Source organism: Podarcis raffonei, chromosome 10 (assembly GCF_027172205.1).
Source record: "Podarcis raffonei isolate rPodRaf1 chromosome 10, rPodRaf1.pri, whole genome shotgun sequence".
Taxonomy (NCBI): domain Eukaryota; kingdom Metazoa; phylum Chordata; class Lepidosauria; order Squamata; family Lacertidae; genus Podarcis; species Podarcis raffonei.
Genome location: NC_070611.1, coordinates 47544540 through 47565490, shown reverse-complemented (window position 1 = coordinate 47565490; position 20951 = coordinate 47544540). Strand labels below are relative to the sequence as shown.

Here is a 20951-nt window from a genome sequence, read left to right as displayed (position 1 = left end):
GGGGGTGGAGTCACAGAACTTGATTCCTTGATAGATTATGATAAATATCTTCAGGAGGCCTTGGAGTCCTATAATAAAGCCCAAGCAGAAGTGGTTATTCCACCTGTGAGTCCCAGTAGAACTCCATCTACAGTCTCCTTTAGTGGAACAACCAATTGCCCACCCCAAACCCCTGTACATCCAAATCCTAGAGAACTATTACAGAAGTTACAGGAAGACCTTGATCGGTCAGCAAGCAATACAGCAAGGCGTATAAAGCTGCTAAAAGAACGCCTTGGGACAGATACCATCCCCTATGATTTGAGGCCCCTAGAGCAAAGCGAAGAGAAAGGTCACGTAGTAGCCCCTCTTAGAAGAGTATTTGATGCACTTGAGGAGCCTGTGCTGGTTAACGGGCAACCCGGACCACGGCCACCTCGAACTTCGACCCTCCAGTATATTCCATTCACAACTACGGATCTGATGAATTGGAAAACACACACCCCATCTTTCGCAGAAAAACCTCAGGCTATGATGGACTTGGTGACTTCAATAGTAAATACTCATAGTCCTACTTGGACAGATTGCCGCCAACTCCTGAATACTCTGTTCACCACTGAGGAAAGAAGAGATATAATTGAAAAGGCACAGATATATTTGCGTGAGCAGGCCAGAATGGGAAATATTTTTAATATTGACCGTCATCTCCAGGATAACTTTCCTTTGGAAGATCCTAATTGGGATCCAAACAATGCAATTCACCTGGCCAGGCTTACCACCTACCGCCAGACGCTTGTGCAAGGTATCCGCAGGGCATGCCAGAAGCCCACTAATATGTCTAAAGTCTCAGAAGTAGAACAGAAACCAAATGAGAGTCCGGGAGACTTTTTAGAGAGGCTGCAGGAAGCCTATCGTATATGGACTCCTTTTGACCCTGAAGCCCCTGAAAACAGCAGAATGATTACTGCTACATTTGTGGCCCAGTGTGCTTCTGATATTCGTAAGAAAATTCAGAAATCAGAAGGATGGGAAGGGATGCTGATGAGCCAAATCATGGCCATTGCACGTCGAGTTTATCGGAATAGGGATGAGGCTGAGAAACAAGAGAAGAAGAAGTGGCAGAAGGAAAAGATGGTGATGCTAGCCACAGCAGTGAAGCAAGACTACCGCCCTTTAAATGGAGGGAGAGGGCGGGGAAGGAATCCACCACTGGGAAGGAATCAATGTGCGAATTGCAAGAAGGAGGGTCATTGGAAGCGGGAGTGTCCTGAACCCCTGAGGTTGGAAGAAGTACGCCCAGGTCCAGGCCCAGGCTCCGGCCCAAGAAACCAGGGACGGGGACGGGGAATGATCCGAAATGGAAGATATCAGAGACCTGGACAAGGACAGAGTAGAGACAATTTCATTGGACTGGCAGAGGAGGATTTTACCCAAGACTAGGAACGACCGGACTCCATAAAGTTAGGCTTCCAGGAGCCCACGGTCACGATTCAATTAGGGAGCCATTTAATAGACTTTATGATTGATACTGGGGCTGAATACTCAGTACTCCCAGAACTATTGCAGAAAAAGGCATCCAAAAGTGTAGTCATTAAAAGTGCCACTGGTCAGTCAGCTAAGAGGTCTTTCCTCCAACCTTTGGAATGCCAGATTGGGGGACATCGTTTAACCCATCAGTTTTTGTATATACCTGAGTGTCCAATACCTCTCTTAGGTAGAGATATGCTGTCCAAATTGCAGGCCCAAATCACCTTCACTCCTCAAGGTCCAGAAATGAAACTGCCATCAAAGGCAGCAGGAATAATTACCCTCTCAGTACCTAAGGAACAATCATGGCGCCTAATGTCAGCCCTGCAAGTCCAACCCACATTGGATACAGAATTAAACAAGCTCCTCCAAACCCTACAGGTGCCACCAGGAGTATGGGCCGAAAATAGCCCACCAGGAATGGCTAAGAATATAGCTCCAATTGTAGTAACCCTAAAACCTATGGCTACCCCTGTATCTGTAAAACAATATCCTTTACCCCGGCGAGCAGCAGAGGGCATCCAGAAACATTTGGACCGCCTATTAAAATATGGTCTGCTTAAGCCCTGCCAATCAGAATGGAACACACCCCTTTTGCCTGTTCGGAAACCTGGGACAGATGAATACAGGCCAGTACAGGACTTGAGGCTCGTAAACCAGGCTATCGAGACCTTGCACCCAAATGTACCAAACCCATATACCCTGCTGAGTTTGATCCCACCAGAAGCAACATTTTTTACTGTATTGGACTTGAAAGATGCATTCTTCTGTTGCCGGCTGGCACCACAGAGCCAACCTATATTTGCCTTCCAGTGGGAAGACCCTTTGACAGGAACAAAAGGCCAGCTAACCTGGACAAGATTGCCCCAGGGATTCAAAAATTCCCCAACTTTATTTGGTACTGCCTTGGCGAAAGATTTAACAAGTTACCCCTCAATACCTGGAGAAAAGGTGGTTCTGCAATATGTAGATGACCTTATACTAGCGGCAAAGGATTTTGATACCTGTAAAGAAGGGACAGAGGAACTGCTCCACTTGCTCTGGGAAGCTGGCTACCGAGTTTCCCAGAAAAAGGCACAGTTATGTTTAGAAAAGGTCAAATATTTGGGCTTTGACATCTCACACCAACAACGAGCATTGAGACCAGAGAGGAAAGAAGCTATTTGCCTTATTAAGGAACCTACCACAAGGAAACAACTCAGAGGATTCCTGGGAACAGCAGGGTTTTGTAGACTATGGATACCTGATTTCAGCAGTCTGGCCAAGCCCTTACATGAAAGCACTCGAGGTGCAGAAAAGGACCCATTCGTATGGGGACCTGAGCAGCAACAAGCCTTTTTAGCTATCAAACAACGACTTATGGAGGCCCCAGCCCTTGGACTGCCTAATTCGGAAAAACCCTTTCAGCTGTATGTACATGAACAGAATGGGATTGCAGCGGCAGTCCTGACCCAGAGATTAGGAAGTTGGAACCGTCCAGTAGCTTATTTGTCAAAACAATTGGACTCAGTAGCAAAAGGATGGCCTCCATGCCTAAGGGCAGTAGCGGCCACTGCAAGCCTTGTCAAAGAAGCTGATAAATTTACCTTTGGCCAGACGATGTATGTGAATGTACCTCATGCTGTTCTGACACTTATGGAATATAAGGGTAGTTATTGGCTAACAAACCCAAGGATGGCTAGATACCAAGGCCTGTTGTGTGAAAATCCCAGGATTCATCTACGAGTAGTGAATATGCTCAATCCAGCAACTTTGCTGCCCCTACCAGAGGTAGATGATGAAGAATCACATGATTGTCTCCAAATAATGGATGAAGTTTATTCCAGTAGACCCGATCTGAAAGATGAACCATTGAAAAATCCAGATGTTGTATATTATACTGATGGTAGCAGTTACCTGCATGAGGGTGCCAGACGAGCAGGATATGCTGTGGTCACCAATGAGGAAGTTGTGGAAGCTGAAGCTTTGCCTGCTGGCACCTCAGCACAAAAAGCTGAACTTATAGGTTTAACTAGAGCTCTGCAATTGGCAGCCGGATGTAAGGCAAACATCTATACTGATTCTAAATATGCCTTCTTAACCCTGCATGCACATGGAGCTCTATGGAAAGAAAGAGGTCTAATAGGAGCCCACGGGAAGGCCTTGAAATATGGACCTGAAGTAGAAATCCTGTTGGAAGCAGTATGGGCTCCAGAACAGATTGCTGTAATGCACTGCAAAGGTCATGGACGTGGAAGGGATCCAATAACCAGAGGAAATCATGCTGCTGACAAAGCAGCCCGAGAGGCAGCCCAAAAGCCTGTGGGAGGATTTATAGCAGCCCTCATACCAGAGGTAGTTCCAGAAGAAGTTAAACCTCACTATACCCCAGAAGAGAGGAAGTGGGCTGAACAGGAAGGGGCGATTGTGAAGGACGGTTGGATGATCCTGCCAGACAATAGGATTTATGTACCTCATCACCTAGCAGGTACAATTGTAAGAAATTATCATGAATCTACTCACCTTGGCGGTACTGCAACCAGAGAGAGTCTCAGTCGGAAGTTGTATATTATTAACCTATCACAATTAGCAACTTGCATTTCCCAGAAATGTGTTCTTTGTGCTAAAAACAATCCCAGGCAGGGACCGGTACAACCTCCTGGAATCCAACATGTGGGATACGTCCCCATGGAAAGCCTAATTGTGGACTTCACAGAGCTGGTCCCTTCTAAGGGATTCAAGTATCTCCTTGTGTTTGTAGATACTCTTACTGGATGGGTTGAAGCTTTTCCCACCAGAACTGAAAAGGCACGAGAGGTAACTAAGAGACTCCTCACTGAATTGATCCCAAGGTTTGGATTACCTAGATGCATTGGAAGTGATAATGGGCCAGCGTTCATTGATCAAGTAGTACAAGAAGTATGTCGAGTCCTACAAGTGAAGTGGAGACTGCATGCAGCATATAGGCCTCAGAGTTCAGGGAAAACTGAAAGAATGAATCGGACTCTGAAAACCCAATTGGCAAAATTAACCCAGGAAACAGGATTGGGATGGGTAGATGTGTTACCCATAACACTGTTTCGTGTTCGGTGCGCACCCACAAAAAGACTTAAGTTGTCACCTTTTGAGCTCCTGTATGGGAGGCCGCCCTCCTTTGTTCAGGATATTCCAGCTGACCTCAAACAAATAGGAGACTATGTGACACAGGGACAAGTGCAATCTCTCTCCCGTGTTTTTGTTTCTCTTAACAGGTGGGCCCTCGAGCGCACGCCGTGCAGCATTGCCGAGCCGATTCATCAGTTCCAGGCTGGCGATAGCGTATGGGTGAAAGAGTGGAAACGCGATCCACTTGCACCTAAGTGGCGTGGACCTTACACCATCTTGCTCTCTACTCCAACAGCGGTGAAGGTAGCTGAGGTGACCCCCTGGATTCATCACTCCCGTTTGAAGAAGTCCGAAGGCAGTTGGACGTGCAAAGGTGACCCCTCTAATCCTTTAAAACTGACTCTCTCCAAAAACCCCTGTATCTAGCCCTACGGGGAACGGGCTAGGTCACGGGCAACATTAGACGACAGGCCTGCTGCAGCCACAACCTGGAAGCTGGCTGACCTGCGCACGCCTGAAGCTTGAGGAGCGTCTGAACCAGCGATTGTAAACGGGAAGATTCTCTTATACAATTGATTGACTGCCCCCCCTGTGGAACAATTATCAGAGATATTACTCATTGGGGATCCTTGGGACATATGTTTTGGTCTTGGTGGTTCCCCATTTCTGTCACTGGGGGAATTATATTGGGACTAATATTTTTTTGTTATCACAATAAGGTAATCTTTTGTGGAAGGAATGCATATACTAGACATCAACATGATTTTATTATTAATCCTGATCCCTTGGGAAGGGGAAGGGTCCTTGAATTTGAGCAAATTTGCTAAATATGGATTCCGCCATGACCACAATATGTGGGTAGGCTTAGCTGAGATGGTAGCCAATGTTACAAATAGGACCAATTGCCTTGTTTGCTCTCTTGGGCCAGATGATTCAGAGGGAGGTATGCCCTTATTACCAATACCATTAAATGCCATTGGTATGGTAAGCGAAATGCCACACCAAACAGAAGTACAGAATTTCCCCGGGTGGAACTCAACTAAACCAATACGAGTTATACCTGTACAAGGGGAATTCTGTGTACATAAATCATCAGAGGCAGCTGATTCTACCATGATAGGCTCTTCTCATTGCCACTATACTTGGGATTATATTAAGAATAGTCAAACCTGGGCAAACGGTACTACCTATCGAACTCGGAATACCTTGCCCTGTGCACCTCCTTTTATTCATGCATGGAAAATGGTGTGGAACATAACTGTGACAGAAAAAGGCAATCTAACTTACTGCACTGTGAACTCTGTACCCCTTTTGATATTTCGCCTTATGCACTCCACGTACCAAAAACCTCAGACCCGATGGTTGTGGTGGATATGTGGAGAATGGGCATACAAGAAACTCCCTTCCAAATGGAGTGGGACTTGTTTCCTGGGATGGGTATTACCACCAATGTGGATTATGCCCACTAGTTCAGCCAAGCGTACACGAAGAAACGCTGATATTTCTCATATAGCAGGAGGAAGTACCCAAAGTTGGAGCGATACTGATGATTGGCCACCAGAGCGCATTATAGCCTATTATGAACCTGCCTCCTGGAATCCTGATGAGCTCATACAAGGGGCTCGAGATCCTATTTATAATCTAAACAGAATAATTCGATTGCAAGCAGTAGTGGAACTTGTAACCAATGCAACGGCCCAGAGTTTGAGACTTATTGCACAACAGTTGGATGAAAGTAGAGCCGCCATTTTGCAGCTGAAAATGGGAATGGATTATGTACTTGCCAGGCAGGGAGGCCTATGTGGAGTCTTGAACTTGACAGGGAATGCCTGTTGCTTTAACATTTCTGATAATGGTGAGGCAATCCGTGTGTTGGCCACAAAGATGGAGAATATAGCACATGTCCCAGTACAAACATGGGAAGGATGGGATATGGGATGGCTCACCAACTGGTTACCAAATGTCGCAGGACTCAAAGGGATACTATTGTCTTGCTTGTTTTTCTTGACGGTAGTAGTAATGGTTTTGTGTATGGTGCCATGTATCATTTCATGTTTTAGAAGTACAATTAGCAAGATGATTTCAAATGAAACTCTACCTCATATCATGGCCCTATACAGAGCTTTACCTCAGGAATATGATGAAGATCAAGCTATCAAGGACACTTGGGAAGGTCCTTGAGCTTGAAAGGGGGGAATGAGGCATCTGATCATAGCCTGCATTTTTAATCAAGGCTTATGTTTTGATCAGATTCCTGTATTCTAAAAATGACCTTAAAGAAATATATATTTGTAAATGTTTGTATCTCTCATGCCAGGCAGAAACCATACTCTGGCAGCTGTTTATCTTCTTGATCAAGGGCCCCCTGATTTATAGCAGTGTCTCAGGGTTGTAAAAGGAAATTAAAGCCTGGGAACAAAAGGTCACACTGACCATACAAATTATAGAATACAATCAAGGTTGCAAAAATAGTAATTAATTATGATGCCTCCCATTAAACTTGAGCCACATCTTCCTAAGGTTAAAAGGGCAAGAGCTAATACAAACAGCAGCTGGCCAAGGGAAGAGGTCTCTCTCTCTCTCTGAAACTGCTTTGAATCTTTAGAATTTAGCTTAGCTTTTACTAAGTTCCCTTTCTTCTAAAAAAACTATATATGTATGAAATATATTGGCTTAAATGTAATTATGCAAAGGATTTAGAAAGTAAGAAATTATAGAATCATAGAAGAAGTTGGAATAGACCATGAGGGCCATTGAGTCCGGACCCCTGCCAGACAGAGAGACGCCATCGGAGCACTCCTGATATATGGTTGTCAAGCCTCTGCTTAATGACCTCCAAAGATAAAATTAGCCACCATCTGTTTTGGAGTGAATAGGGCAATAGGGCAAAAGATGAAATGTTAGTTAAGGCGCCTAGTCTAGGGCAAAAGGTTATTTGGTAATTAAGGTGCCTTGTAGAGGTTAATGGCTATTTATTTGCCAATTATAAATAGAAGGAAATATAGCTCTTTGTCTCCCATAAAAGGTAATAGGAAATGGGTGTATCTTTTATGATTGGTTCTAGCAAACAGCCAATAGGAATTTTAACCAGGCTGATTGGACAGAGGCAGCCAAAGGAGGAGCAAGGGGGCTGAGCTGAGGGAATATAAGTGCTGGCCATAAGGGCAGGAAGGCAGGCCAGAGCTTGGTAACCATATACCACTGTGCCTCTCATTTATTTGTCTGACAAATAAATTATTATTTTAATTTCTCTATTGCTGCGTTGAATATTTCATTCCAGCTAAGCGTTAACCACAAGCAGGGTGCTACACCACCAGAGATATACCAACAATCTCTACATAGCAACAGGTCAATTTTTATGTAAACTGCTTTGAGTTTTGTGTGTGTGTTTACAATCAAGCAGTGTATAAATTTTATGAAATAAATAAACAGGTCACCATATATTTCAGGTTTGTGACCTATCTGTCTACCTCTTCAAGGAACTGTCGCTCTACTAACATAAGAGTGGGGAACTGTTTCCAGCCAGCAGTCCGCATCTCTGTGCACCTCTGCAGGTCACAGTGATGTCAGGTGTTTCATTTTTGCCTGCATGGTTTGAAATTAAACTGTGTGGGCAACAGAATGTATGTGCAGCAATCAGCTGGTTGTAGATACTTGGGAAGTACTGAGCAAAAGCCAGTGTTTAGGAAACACTGTGCAAGGGGGTTTCCAAGCACCTCCATCCAGAACACCTTTTGTCAAAGCTCTGCCTTTACCTGAACTTCAACTGACACTATATATGGCATCAGGTTTTGGGCAGGTGGGTGAGGCTTGGCCAAAACAGGCCTCACGGTCCAAATGGGAAGGTCTGGTGGGCCTAATTAGGCTCACAGACTAGAGGTCTAAAGGTTGTTGTTGTGGCTAGGGATGCCTTTTTTATTCAATGCACTGCTACTACTCACCATTCTGAAACTGTTATCTTGACACCATTAATTCATGCATCTCTAAATGGACTGGAGTAACTGAATATTCTTTGCAAGTACTGAAAACTGGCGCAGGGGCAAATCTTGAGTTTGAATATGAATGGCATAATTGTGTTTTAAACGTGTGCACCAACTTTCATTCTGATCTATCAGTCTTCAAAAGAGACATTACAATTTGTTTTGCACCTCCCCCCCCTTTAAAAATACATGTGTGGACTGAGTTGGTTTTTAAATTGTAGGATTGTGCCCTGAACTTGTGTACTGAATTTGGACACTTCAATATTTAGAGTTATCATATAGGTGACAGATTTATAACTGAAATGCTGAAGTGTCAAATTAGACCAAAGGCCTCATTTGCTCTATCAATCAAGTGCTGAATGGAAATAGACACAATATTTTCCAGTAGCTGCTCCATCTATATACTTCTGGAGGCAATTCAAGGTGCTGGTTTCCACTTTCTGAGCAGTGCTCTCTGTAGACAGAGAGGGCACTAAGCAAATCACTTTTGAAGACCAAGGTCAGAATGAAAAGGAATCATGCCACAGGTTCCATGTTTGACTGACACGCATAGATTCAAGAGATTCGAAGTTGTAGACTTTCTTTTGGTTTGTATTAAATGTGAATTTCATTTAAAGCCAAATTACAATTTTAAAAGAGTCTTAATACTGTATAACTGTGTTTAACAACAACAACAACAACAACAACAACAACAACAACAACAACAGCTTTATATCCATCTGCTAGTCTATACCAGGGTCATTACAGGGCCATTTACCGTTTTTAGAAGAAGAAGAAGAAGAAGAAGAAGAAGAAGAAGAAGAAGAAGAAGAAGAAGAAGAAGGCGGCAACACAAAAAGCAGTAGTTGCACCAGCCCCTGCTGCTAGTGTCACCTCTTCCTCAACTTTGGTACAGTGCCGAAATGCTAAAATGCCTTGCTGAAGTGCCTTGGGCGAAGCTCTCCTTTAGTACAGTGCTGAAGTGCACTAAGGGAAGCTCTCCTTAAGAGAAGCCTCATGTGCATTCAAGCACCATGTTAGGCGAAAAGATTCCTGCATTGCAGGGAATCTATGATTTCAGGTTGCTTTCTATAATTCTATGTCGCTCATGTCCTGATTTAAGATGGGTCTGAAAAGCAACATCATCACTGCATCTCATTCTTTATTCTGAGAAGCGGGGGAGAAGGAAAGTCAAACATATAAAGTAATATACAGGAGCTTCATGTTTAAGTTGGGACTAATGATAGGTCCTGCATCTGACACAATGTTGTAGAATGATATACTGCCTCAAGGGCTGTTGTGTCATATGTCATGACATCATGGCACATGGAACAGAAGTCCAATAACCAAGCAGATGGCAAGGTTGTACTTACTTTGGTTACTGAACCAAAGAATGCTCAGTATAATGAGCTGTTGTGTCAACGTGAAGGGAATCCAAGTTTACCTTAAAATTCTGTTAATTTACTGTATACCTTAAGTTTTGCGTTCACTGGTGGTTAATGTGTTACTGCCTCTTTAGGTAAAAACAAAGTGAAGTCTCAGGAAAGAGAGAGGAGTAAGGTCCCTGAACTAGAACATCAGCAGGTACTCTTTACCTGCCCCATATATTTTGAGATCTCATTCCATGCTAGTTTACTTTGCTTCTGGTACGCATATAAGAATTTTGTTCACCCACACTGAAGAAGGCTGCTTATTAGTGATATAATTAAGCTATCAGTACAACAAAGCATCATCCAAACACAGCTTTTGTAGTTGTACTGTGGGGGACTGAATAGCCCAAATCCTCATGAGATTTTTGCCTATTCATCATTTTTTATCCAAACAGCTGGCTGTATGCTCAGTGAGACAAAAGACAGAAAACGCCACTCAAGCTGTCTTTCTTTTTATCAAAACAAAAAGTTCTCCACTGTAAATGGTAAAAACAAATGACTATGAATAACTTTTTTTAGTAAATGATAAGTTCTAAACAGTTACAATATTTTAATTAAATATATATTGAAAAGTTCTGTAAAATTTAGATCGGAGACAACATTTATTTCCAGATTTTAAGTTTCTCGGTTTATTCTAGAATGGGAAAGTGCAACTCTCCTTACCTTACTTTCACAGAAAACAGCCCCTTCTTCTCATCCCTGTAGCTGCACCTTTAGTCTATTCCTTCCTTTGCCTTGTTCTTAAATATTGTTCTATACCAGGTCAACCAATTCACTTGCAAACACCCATAATCCACCCTAAATCAGATGTGCAGATCAACAATGAAACCCTTTTACTATGAACAACTATCTTTCTCCAAGAGAGTTTTTCTGCTCTATTAATTTCTGCAGTTTTCTTCTCCATCTTTTGTGTGTGTGTGTGCGTGTGTGTGGACTGACCCACATTATAATAGGTCAGCATACCACAGCGAGACTCTTTTTTTGGAATGAGACAGGAAACAAGAGGAAAGGGAGGAGGCTTTTCCAGCATACCACTGTTCCTTTGAAAAATAGGATCAAACACTGCAGTTCTAGGATGGGTCACCTTCCCAGAATTGGTACCAGAATTAGTCTATGCACACTATGTGCCTCATACCCATGATCTCACTACTGCTTGCCATGCAGCTCTTCAGGGAAAGGGAGGCACATATCGCCCTGAAGTAGCATTTCTTGAACGTTGAAGTTTTGAAAAGACAGAGGTGAGAGATGAGTTTAAAAGGGATTTATTTGAAATAGCAATAGAAAGTTGCAAGTGAAAAATTATTTTCATACACTAATGTACTAGGAAAGTAGATAAAGCTTCACTTGTATCCTATTCATTCAGAGTATTTCCCATTTTGTTTCTGAGACAACCCACCAGAAAGCCATCTAATGCATCTGTGACTGAGCTGAGATTTGAACCAGTGACTTCACCAGCTTTCAACTACATAGGTGCACAGGGATTGCTCTGTTAGCTGTGGCAGCAAACACGGACTCCTTTAACATATTAATGGGAGGTGGGGAATCACACATCAATGATATGCCATTCAATCACATTTTTAGTTATGAACACGCATCTCTGTGTTTAACTGGCGCACAGAGGCAGGAGAGTGGCTCTCTAGTTCTCCAACAGGTAGAGATACATTAATTCTTTCCTACCTCTCTGCAATGATACAACCCCCTCCAAAAGTACTTGCAACTGAAAGAGCAACATTTTATTTTTTTTACTCCTTCCTCTGTTGTCAAGCTTTTGTCTATTTTTAGACCTTAAGCCCTTTGAGACCAGGATCTATCCTTTCTATTATGCATATGTAGATGGTCTAGTATAAATAGTATGCAAAAAACAACAACAATCTGAATAGTGCTTGTCTCACTAGGGCTATCACTCCTTTTAGGTATATGAGGACTTATGTATGTGTGCTCCTGAGGTTCAGTTTAAGAATGAACAATCCAATGATCTTTAAGTTTCTACAACTTCAATATACCAATAAACAGTTCACAAGCATAGATATCTCTAAGAACCTTACAATAAATATTTAATATAAAGTTACCACACACAAAAAGGCTACACAAGATAAGGGAGTTGATCAGCATTGGTCAGTTAGAGATAAATCATGTCTGTAATAAAACATTAAATGTCTGTCTCAAAGGGATCACACAATGGCTTACATTGTCTTTTAAAAGCCTGTAGGCTTATGCTCTAGTGTGGATGGGTGGTAACAACATTAGTCCTAGTTTGACCAATGAGCAGTGTTGATAGATAAGGCAGATGCAGCAAAAACTGGAGAAGCCATGGAAACAACTCACTTGCAAAAGAGAGAACATATGGAACTGCTGCATGATACAGCAGCTTAGGGCATTCCACATACACCTTATGGTGCAAAAGCATAAGCCATTTCCGCATCTCATGTGCAATAGCTTTCACTAATATGACAACCATTCCTGAACAGTTTGCTGTACTGTACCACAAGGCTAAAGGGGTCTCATTCCAATTACAGTTGTTACATTTTAAAGAGCGTACTGTGCAGCAGGTGAAATGTGTTCGCTAATTCTCCCCTCCCCTCTTTGCTTCCTGTAAATTGCATCCCTCTGGGGTTGTTAAAATGATCACCACGCTGCACTACAGACTCAAGTGTTCATGTGCTACTCCCTGGACACAAGGTGATCTGTGCCTTCCCAGTCACGGTTTGCACTGAAAAACAAAGCCAACGCTCTATGAACACTCTGCAGTGAACGCTCATGCAAAAAATAATAATTAGTAAATGGAGGAGAGGAGCACATCTTCTGAGTTGAGCCAGATCACAAGTACTAGCAGTCAAGAATCACACATTAAAACAGACTACTCTTGACAAAGTGACTTCCTGTCGCTGGAAGGATCCCTCTCCCTCCCCAATTTGTAACTCATACTGGAAATGCTTTCCTAGATATTATTTTCAATATCATATTTTAAGAGCTATTGTAGCTAAAAGCTTTATGTATTCCATTTTACTACCGCGACTGCTTATAGATCAGTTTCTTTAAAGACACCCAAGGGGTTTTGGCAGGATTAATTATCTTGGCAGGAATCTACTCTTCTATTACCAAGCTACAGCTCAAGGAGTGCTGAAAAGATGATGTGGTCCTATAGCGACAGAGGAGGAAAAACAACATATGTAGGCATGGATGGGTCAGGGAAAATCAAGCCCCTGCCTTCACATCTTAGGCTCTATATAATAACTCATTATTCTCCTTAAAACCTTTTCCTCAACATCCTATGTGATAGTAGGCAGCAATTTCAAGGAGTTACTGCAACTGACAATTAAGGTTTGCTCCTAGGATTTAGGTATCAGACGATTTATAACTAAATAATACATTGAATGGATTAATTTCCATTCAATTCCATTCCATTCAATTCTCACAGAGAAATTACTCTTCAAATAACTGAAGATGCTCAACTACAATAATCATGAAAATGTTACACACTGCATGTAAAAATTATAGAACAATATATGTTTAGTACATTTCACCTATTCGGTCTACAGGGAGGCTACAAATATTAGTCTTCCTTCGTGTGTTTTGTATACTAGAGAACTCCACAGTAATGATGCCATGTTTTTAATACTACAGAACTACAAAACATCCCATAGCATTTCAAGATGGAATTGCCAACCCCATCATTTGAAGATACAAAATAATTATTTCTGCCCTCTCATAAAAAAACAAGCTATGAACCTTGTGCAAAATACATACTGTACTACCAATTCACACAACTTTTAGAATTTGGTCATAATTACACATGGAATCATTATCTATAAATGGTGCATACTTTATTTAAGAAGGTAGATTCTTACACATAGCAAAGAAGGAATCCTTTCCTGGATGCCAAGAATTACAGGAAAATATAGTCATGCATATGTGTTTGTACAATTCACAACTGATAACACCAGATGTGTGTTTAGCCAAAGTAGCAGATTTCAAAAGTGAAGTGTTACCTGGCTCTTGGAGTTAATTTCTTATTGGGAAAAATAATGCATATCAGTCTTTTAGAGTGTGATGTAAATTACAATTAAACATAGATGACTGTTTGAAATTGCCTCCTACTACTGTCTGCACATAAATTTCAGCAATAAGAAATGCTGAAAGAGAAGCAAAAAGGAAAGTGATTTAATAGTGAACACAAGTTGATGGAACATAAGGTGAAATTTATCTAATAAGTATCTAATAATTTGTATTATACAAAGACGTCCAACCATACAAATAGCTTAGGGCCTCAAACCTGCTTTGTAAACTCATAAAACCTTTGGCCAATATCACCTAGTTTTAATGCTTATAGTAAATGCTAGATTTTAACTGATATGCTACTCATCAGGCACACTTTAGCACTACACTCCTCCTCCTAAAGCTACTAAGCTCACACCATATTACAGCACTGTACCTAGTGCCACATTCAGCGTCAAAGCACCGTAAGGCCACTCAAGATGACATGCACCACACGCAAACTAAGCTCAAACTATGCTATGTGTTTCTGCTATTCAGCAAAGCATTACTGTGTTCCCTATAGTTCTTCCCATTTTCAGTGCCAGATGTGGCAGGATGAGTTGGGTTTCTACAGCACACTTGCCACGTTCAACATCTTAGCACCATCACTAGGACACTGACCGGCATCAAATGTGCCACATCTCCCACAACTGCATGCACTTACCCATTTCTGCACAACGCCCACATTCATCCTCACCCAACAAGGCTGTGTTATTTAAGCACCCTGTGGCACGACGGCGGCACCTAGGACTACTGCTATGTTATGCGCTCGAGTCACCCTGCCTACATCCAAGTAGAAAAAAGATGGTCCGTAAACTTATGTACAGTGGTACGTCGGGTTACATACGCTTCAGGTTACATATGCTTCAGGTTACATATGCTTCAGGTTACAGCCTCCGCTAACCCAGAAATGTTACCTCGGGTTAAGAACTTTGCTTCAGGATGAGAACAGAAATCGTGTGGTGGCGGCGCGGGAGGCCCCATTAGCTAAAGTGGTCTTCAGGTTAAGAACAGTTTCAGGTTAAGAACTGACCTCCAGAATGAATTAAGTACTTAACCTGAGGTACCACTGTAAATTACAGAAACAAAACACCCCCACCATCACATTCTGCACCCCACCCACTGGCTAAGGCCCAAGGACCTGATGTCATATATGATGTCAAGACAGGACGGCGTGGCAGATGCCACCCCTTGGAAGCCACATTCCAGGGGGCCACCATCTCTAGGCCATGCCACCAAAAGGCGCTGTGCACAGCTTTTGAAGACGCTGAGGTGCCACCTGGCCTGCGGGAAGGGGCGAGGGCCGTTCCCCGTTCCGCACCACACGCCTTCACGCCCCTTTCTCTCTTCGAGGGCCACCCCTGTCAGGAGCCACCCCAAGTGCCCCGTGGCTCCCTTCGCCGCGCCACTTGTGCCCTGAGGCGCCGTTCCCAGCAGTAGCCGCCCTCTCCTCTCACCGACTGGCGCTGGCGGGGTTGTCGTGCTCCCGGCTCCGTTTCTTTTTCCTCCTCCGGCGGCAGGGGCAATTCCGTCACTCGGGGGACCGGGCTGGACGAGAGGCCCTCAGGAGCACCATGGCCAGGTCGGGGGTTCCGTGGCCGCGCAGCCGCTCCGTCGCGAACACCTGGCGTGGCGGGGCCGCTTCTCAGCCCCGGACTCGGGCTTATTGCTGCTGCGGCCCCAAACAGAGGGAGGCGGGGGGGGGCAGAGAGCAGCTGAAGGGAGAGATTGGGCAGACGAAGAGTTCCGCGCAGGCGCGAAGCTCGCGGGCTAGCTGGCTGCCCCTCTCTCTCCAGCGCGCGCTCCTGCCAGAGAGGCAGGAGGAGGAGGAGCCGCGAGGCGGTGACGTAACCAGTGGCCTCAGGGACAGTGACGTCCCCGTCGCCCCGCCTTCCACAGACAGATTCTAAGCTCCGCCCGAACAGCAGCGACGGCGGCCGCTTAAAGAGACAGAATCGCTTTTCTTTCCTTCCGCCGTTCCAGCGCCGCACTTTGCTTCCAGCTCCGGACTTGCGGGTTCTGACCATTTGCACAATAGCAGCTGGTCTTTTTCTATATTAAGGGCCCTCCCTGATGATGCTGGCAAGTACCATCAGCTCCCGGGGGGGTTAGCTGACATCGACAAGCATTACACGTGTGCGTGTGAATGGGCAGAATGATTAGGATTTAGGAATTCTGAGCCATAGGCGGTTAACTGGGTGACTTTTAGCCCTGCAGGTGTCGCTGGACTACAACTTCCATCACCCCTGCATTGGCCATGTTGGCTGGGGCTGACGGGAGTCGAAGAGCATCTGGAAGGCCAAAAGTTCCCCATCCATAAAATTATATTTTATGGTTATTTTGTTATGGATGTTTTCCTCTGCTTTTTTTTTTAAAAAAAGAAAAATGTATTCTCTTTCCCCCTTTTTCTACTCTTTTTTCTTATTTAATTCACTATAATCTCAATTTTATTTTTAAAAATTATCCTTATATTTCAAAACATAATCCTTTTCTCAACTTTGGACATTTATTTGTTCAGTGAACAAAAAACTTCGGCAGCAAAAATAGACCATCAGTAGACAGGAAATGCTTGCTCTTGAAATGTTTGTCTAATAATATTTGGGGGAGGTTGTTTTCTGCCTTAACGGAGTTAGGAATTTACTGACTGCTGGAGTAATAAAGGTAGTATTGCTTGCTGTCCCTCTTTCAACAAAACGCTAGGGGGCACCGTTTGTTACTTGAATCCAAATACAACACAGTATATCAAAAGCAGGAATTTGCTTAAGATTGCCTGCTGCAGAGGCGGATGGGACTTCTCCATCTCACACACACACTCACACACCCCTTTCAACATCCTGTTGCTATGTTTACTATTATGTTTCTCCAGTTATTGTCTTCTCACTATTCATTTATTTTACATTCCACATGCTATGAGACTGCTGTGGCGCCGCATACACATAAGCAGTCAGTTGTTCCAAGAGATGGCTTACCTTCTGTGTAAATCCAATTAAGTCTTTTTAAATTGATTTTTTAATGGCAAATTAGAAAAATTAAAAAGGTGTACAGAGTGGAGCAAAACAACAACCTAACAGCTCACATTAACAACATGATAACCATCAATACAGGGATGCGGGTGGCACTGTGGGTTAAACCACAGAGCCTAGGGCTTGCTGATCAGAAGGTTGGTGGTTCGAATCCCTGCGACGGGGTGAGCTCCCATTGCTCGGTCCCTGCTCCTGCCAACCTAGCAGTTCGAAAGGAAGTCAAAGTGCAAGTAGATAAATAGGTACCGCTCCAGCGGGAAGGTAAACGGCGTTTCCGTGTGCTGCTCTGGTTTGCCAGAAGCGGCTTAGTCATGCTGGCCACATGACCCGGAAGCTGTACGCCAGCTCCCTCGGCCAATAAAGTGAGATGAGCGCCGCAACCCCAGAGTCGGTCACGACTGGACCTAATGGTCAGGGGTCCCTTTACCTTTACCTAACCATCAATACATCCATCTTTGTTTACACATATAATTTGATAAATGCCCTCCAAATGTCCAAATAGGTATCCAGACAAAGTTGGTGTTTGTAAAAAAAAAGTGTGTTCAGATGTAGCAAGAGTGTTTAGGTCTTGTGTAACAGATGCTGTGTGTTTATCCTTTCATGCTCGGAACTGAAGTCTTTTGGCGACCACAAAGTCTCACAAAACATCTCCATACTACAGGAATGTAATTTAAGAGCACATGGACATACACAAATATAAATGATTTTGCCAATACAAAATTGATACAATGGCTTCTGACCAGAAAGAAAATACCGCTGGACATGCCCACATCACATGCCTCGGTGAGGCAGTTCCAGCATTACACTTCCAGCGTCTATATTAGACTATGCCTTCCTATAAATTTATTGCAAAGTACAATATACAGGGTGGTGCTGTGGTCTAAACGACTGAGCCTCTTGGGCTTGCCGATCAGGTGGTCAACAGTTCGAATCCCCACAACGGGATCAGCTCCCATTGCTCTGTCCCAGCTCCTGCCAACCTAGCAGTTCAAAAGCACACCAGTGCAAGTAGATAAATAGGTACCACTGTGGCAGGAAGGTAAATGGCATTTCTGTGTGCTCTGGTTTCCGTCACGGTGTCCCAAAGTGGTTTAGTCATGCTGGCCACACGACCCAGAAAGCTGTTTGCGGACAAACACCAGCTCCCTCAGCCTAAAAGCGAGATGAGTGCCACACCCCATAGTCACCTTTGACTGGACTTAACTGTCCAGGGGCCCTTTACCTTTTAACCTTTTATAGTACCTAAAACAGGCTTCCTCAACCTCGGCCCTCCAGATGTTTCTAGCCTACAACTCCCATGATCCCTAGCTAGCAGGACCAGTGGTCAGGGATGATGGGAAATGTAGTCTCAAAACATCCGGAGGGCAGAGGTTGAGGAAACCTGACCTAAAACATCTATTTTAGCTGAACACACAATTAAATCTTGCTGTGTAAATTCTACGGGAATAATGTTCTTCCCCTTTTACACATAATTTATATTAACGTGCATTTTTAAAATTAGTATGATCTCTCCTTTTTCAGCAGAACAGTTGTCCACCCAAACACCTTATGCGTTCAGATTACCTAAACAGCCACTTAAAAGGTACCCACCCACCCACCCACTTGACTGTCTGCATTCAGATATCACCTCCTGCTAACTTTCAAAGGTTCCTTTAACTTCAATAGAAGCTGCTGTCTAGAATCAGTCAGCATTTATTTTGTGGCACCTCTGGAGCACGTTCCATTTTAAAAAGGCATTGCATATGTGAGTTGCCCTACTATACAATGACAGGTAGTGACAGAGCTGGCTTGCATATTGCGATCTTTTGCATTTTCAGCCAAATCCTCCACGCAGAGAGATTACAGGCGATGGTCAATTTGCATAATGGTGTTCAGTATTTAGTAATCAAAATCACACACCCATCCAGATACTTTTCTGTGGGGGGGGGGGCGGTGAGGATTCAGGAATTAGTTCACACATTCAGCTGACTACCAGTGTAACATATTGGTTGGACTGCAACCTGGGAGACCATGATACTCCTTGGGTGAGTTTGGGTCAGTCACCACCTCTCAGCCAAACCCACCTCAAAAGGTTGCCAGGATAAAAAGGGAGGTGCAGAGTTGTGTATGCCAGCTTGAGTTCTTGGAGGAAAATGGGGCATAAATCATCAAAAATCAGTGAGAAGAAAAATACACACACAAAGTGACATATATTTTATTGTAATGTAGTACTGCCCTGGCTAGATTAGCTTAGTTCTTCCTATGCTTACCTACAAGGGTTGTTATCTTCCAAAGTTTAAGGGAAAGTTTAAGTTGTGAGGATTATAACTGACTAGGTAAAAAGTTACATGGCATTCTGTAAATTCTGAGGTGTAGGTGCTCTTCCCGACAACACCCCTAGCCAGGCCCTTATCTAAGAGTACACAACTAAAATGAATTTTAGACCAATGCAGACATAGTGGGGCTTCTAGATACCAAACCTGTTTTTTCTTACTTTGGTCAAATCCAGCCTGATGAAGAATTTGGTGGACTCAAATAGACACTTCCATTTTTTTCCTTTTTTTGACATGTTGGTTAAATTTAAAATATGAACTGTCAAAAAAATTTTTTAATGCAAATTGGCAGAGCATTTTTATAGAACTTCTATCATCCTCTGCTTATTTGGTAGGCTTCTGACAAAAACCTTTGTTTGCAGATTGGCAAATAGCACCCTTGGAGATACCATTGTCTTTGCTGTGAAATAATGGTGCCCCCTCCTTTCCCATCCCTGCTCCATCACACCATGACTCTTGCAGCAGTTTGTGTTGTAATTGTAGCAACCTACCCTAGGAGTCGGGACGTGGGTGGCGCTGTGGTCTAAACCACTGAGCCTAGGGCTTGCTGATCAGAAGGTTGGCATTTCAAATCACCGCGACGGGGTGAGCTCCCGTTGCTCAGTCCCTGCTCCTGCCCACCTAGCAGTTCAAAAGCATGTCACAGTGCAAGTAGATAAATAGGTACCACTCTGTTGGGAAGGTAAACGGTATTTCCGTGCACTGCTCTGGTTTCACCAGAAGCAGCTTAGTCATGCTGGCCACATGACCCGGAAGCTGTCTGCAGACAAATGCCAGCTCCCTTGGTCTACAGAGCGAGATGAGCATCGCAACCCCAGAGTCGTCCACGACTGGACCTAACGGTCAGGGGTACCTTTACTTTTACCCTAGGAGTAATGATGAAAGGTTGGTAAATGGTAACAGCAACCTTCATCACAGCAGGTGGTATTTGGCAGCTTGATAGGTTCAGCCCTAGTCGCCTCTCCTCCCCACCCACACGTGCCCAACCAGTGACTTAATGCCAAAAGAAAGGGTCACACAGCACATAACCCTTCTGGGCTTCTAGTAATGCTCAGGCTCTTTGTTTTCAAAGTCTGGGAATTTGACCAAATCCAGCTGATCTTGATACATTCTCTATTCCTTTGAAGTGCTATTTACCTTAAATCAGTTCCTTGTTCTTTAGCTAGGCAAATATGCCTGCTTCATCTGCATTATAGAAGCTGTTAAGGCAGATCTGTGAGTGTTCACACTAATCCCTTTACATGGGATTGCTTTGGATAATGACTCCTTGAGGCTCTCTCCACTCTTTGGGACCCAATTTTTAAACACTGACTTCTGAAACAATTAGAGCAGCTTTTTGCCAAGCCATATGTGTGTGTGTGTAATATGTTTAATATATTAATACTATTATTATTATTATTATTTCATATTTTTCACCTACCCTTCCTCCCAAAGGAAGGCAAACAAAACAATATTCACATACATATATGCATTTAAAAAATCAAAATACAAATCAAATATCCTCAGAAATAATAAGTTCAAAATTGCTAGTTCAATATGCAACAAACCTGGCAGTTGTTGAAAACATTGTGATACAAAAGCATCATATACACAATCAAGTGC

The 20951-nt window shown here is 43.4% G+C and overlaps 1 protein-coding gene across 2 annotated transcripts in view; it reads right to left on the bottom strand.

Annotated features, from left to right (window-relative positions):
- TMEM184B (transmembrane protein 184B) overlaps positions 1-15707 on the bottom strand; it is a 44232-nt gene extending 28525 nt beyond the window's left edge. Inside the window, exon 1 of one of the 2 annotated variants that reach the window (XM_053404968.1) lies at positions 15472-15707. The gene's annotated coding sequence lies outside the window, so the exon portion shown is untranslated. The remainder of the gene's footprint in view (positions 1-15471) is intronic. The other variant, XM_053404969.1, reaches the window with a different exon arrangement.
- Positions 15708-20951: the final 5244 nt, after the last annotated feature.